This window comes from Phocoena phocoena, chromosome 2 (genome assembly GCF_963924675.1).
Source record: "Phocoena phocoena chromosome 2, mPhoPho1.1, whole genome shotgun sequence".
NCBI lineage: Eukaryota > Metazoa > Chordata > Mammalia > Artiodactyla > Phocoenidae > Phocoena > Phocoena phocoena.
Genome location: NC_089220.1, coordinates 87,151,815 through 87,155,150, shown reverse-complemented (window position 1 = coordinate 87,155,150; position 3,336 = coordinate 87,151,815).

Genomic DNA, 3,336 nt, shown 5'->3' with positions numbered 1-3,336 from the left:
TGGTGCGCATGCTTCTCGTTGCAGTGGCTTCTCTTGCTGCAGAGCACAGGCTCTAGGCGCACGGGCTTCAGTAGTTGTGGCATGTGGGCTCAGTAGTTGTGGCTTGTGGGCTGTAGAGTGAGGCTCAGTAGTTGTGCATGGGCTTAGTTGCTCCACGGCATGTGGGGTCTTCCCGGACCAGAGCTCAAACCCGTGTCCCCTGCATTGGCAGGCAGATTCTTAATCACTGCACCACCAGGGAAGTCCCAATATGGCTATTTTAACAATATTAATTCTTCCTAATCCAAAAGCCTGGAATTAAATGAAAAATTTTAAACTTCACTATTGTGGCACTTTGTTATTGGAATCCTACTTTGTTCAAGGCTTTATATCATAAAATGTGCATTAATTAAAATTGACTAATTAATTAATTAAATATTATTTGAGTGCCTGCTGTGTACCAGATAGTGTTGCAGGTAGGAGGAGTTGCAGAGCATACAGCAGAGACAGAAATGTCCTCCTGAATCTTTCAGTCTCTTCTTCCTTTACCAATACCCAACAAGGAAACTACTCAGTCTACCTCCTTTAAAACACCTCCTTTTGACACCTCCTATGCCTTGCTGCTCCCAAGTAGAAATGACCATTATCTTATTGTGCCTCCACGATGTTCTTTAGATTTCTACCATAGCAGTTTATTTTTCTGTGACATATCTGCCTCCTACTAGACTTTAGTAGGTGTTTTTCTGAAGGACCATATTAACTGATAGTATGGAGTAGGCTGTGATTTTGTTTTGACCTCACATCATTAGGCTTTCTTCCCCTTCTCCAATGACTGCTCACTTCTTTCTTCCCAGTTTCTTTGGATTTGTCTAAAACACTTTCTGAATACTCTCTTAACCATTTCACCTTTTAAAAAAATATTCTGGAATTATGGAATTTTAGAACAGGAAGAGATTTTAGAGACTACCTGATTTAAAATTTCCAGTTTATATGTGAAGATGAAAATCCAGAGAAGTAGTGTGACTTGCTCAAAATCATTCTAATGGTTAAAGACCAACCTCGGATTAGAATCCAAGCTTTCTTCAAGATCTAGTATAAATCTTCTCTCTCTCTCGCTCTGAGATCTTCAAGTTCCAGCTCAGCTCATGTCTTTCTCTTCTGAATTATGCACTAATTGTCCACAAACTGCATCACTTTGGCAATAATCATTTAACCTTACATTGTTACTCTACTCTTTCACATTGGTGTATCTTGCCTGGCCAGTTAGCTATGAACTCCAAAAAGCACACATTTTGTCACTTTTATTTTCTCTCTTCTTAGCAGGTAGCACAGTAGATAGTAGACACATAGTAGGAATTCAGTAAATATTTTTACTAATTAATCACCACTTCTCACATACCTTTCCAAAATATAGTGGGTCTTGTTCCTTAACATTTCGCTTCTATTTCCTTTGTAATTTTTAAAAACCAGACTTAGATTCTCGGCAACCAATGAAAAGACGGTCATGCCTCGGCTCAGTATGCTGCAATGTATTTTTTTCTGGACTTGGCAGAAAACCCAAGGTTTCTGCCCTATGTTTTTTTTGTTTTTACTGCATTTCATCTAATCTTCTAGCTCTTGGTGGCTTTCTCTGCTAGACATTGTTCTGTAATGACCCAATTAAATATGGCCCCATTTAATGTAGTGGAACCTTATGTGGGGCTAATTTCAAGTGATCATCCTGTAATTTTCCAAACCTTTATTTGTTAATTTTGGTTCCCTGAAACAGTGTCCTTGCTGCTGATGCTAGTATGGCACCACAATAAATCCTCTTGCACTGATGTTCAGGCAGAAGACACAGCTGTGAGGAGAGCTAGTCATGTGTCATATAGTGCCCTTTAAGGGATCCTTGTTTATCCGTTGTCTGAGCTTTAAGTAGAAGCTAAAAGCTTTTTTTTAAAACCTACATAATTTTTCACTGAATCTGTTAGTTTCAGCATGTTGTTTGTGTTGTTTTCAGCAGTCCAGTCCCCTGATCTATATCAAGTAAACATGATGATGGATTGAACTCACTTCGCTGTTCCTGTTCAGGTACTATTTTGATTTGTCAGTATCTTGGAGAGGTAGCACATGACATCCCAAGACAGAACAGAAGCCAGTGTTTGCAAAAGAACACATTTTTCAGCACAGTAGTATAGTAACTTTGAAATACTAATATGTTTTGAAATATGTCTGTGAACACTTTCTTATTAACATTATATCAGTGTACACAGTGTTCTTTCTTTTGACATCTGGACATTATTAGGCTTATTTAAAATCTATATTAAAAATCATTGGTATTTTAAAGAAAATCTGTTCATTTCCATAGCAAAGTAACTTATGTCAAATGATATGTGATTAGATGACGCCCTGTGTACCCTGTGCTATTTCATGCCTTCGTGCCTTGAACGCACACCCTTCTCATTCTCTTCCCTTGAAAGCACTCCCTTCTCATTCTCTAAGCCTTTTGTGATCCTGTTTGAATGTCTCTTCCCCAACGATTTCTTCCTTGTGTCCTGCTACACCTAACATACATGATATTACACTTATTATACCTGTATTACAGCTATTAGTTTACATATTTATCATCTTGTTAGACTTTGAGATCCTTAAAGATGAGAATTTTGTCCTGTTTATCTTTCCATCATCTAGTGCTGTGTCTCACATATATTATGTTTAATGAATGAATGAAAAAGATTTATTCCCTCTGGATGTAGTTGGCTCATCCTTAGTCACTCTACCACATATAAGGAAAATCCTAAAAGTCTAAATTTTTCTTGTTTTTTTTTAAGAATGGAAATAATTTAATATTTTCTCTTCATAAAAATGAAAAAAATTTAGTAGTTTACCTTCCTGTTTCTGAAAGTAATGCATGCTCAAAACAACAGCAAATCAGATAATCAGAAAGGAAAAACAAAAAGTGAAAATTGCCCACAATTCCACCCATCCAAATGTAACCACTACTAACATTTTATATAGATCTTTCTTTGTATAGATCTTTCCTGATTTTTTTCTGTCTACATACATACACATACAAAATATTAAACAAAATTTTTGTGACCTACTTTTTCACTTAAAAATACCTTGGAAGCAACTTTCCATGTTAATCAAATTAGCACTACATATTCACTTTTTTTTTTTGTTTACGTCTTGTCTTTTTAAGCAAATGAATACTTTTATTAACATGGTAAATTTTTTTTTAAACACACGGTAGGGTTTTGACCTCAAATACTTGTCAGGTCTGCTACTGAAATGAACTTACAGCTAGACAACTTATGAATCTTGAAGAAACCTCGTCCCTGTTCTGTCTAGGGTCCAAAACAGACAGCCCTTGCTTTT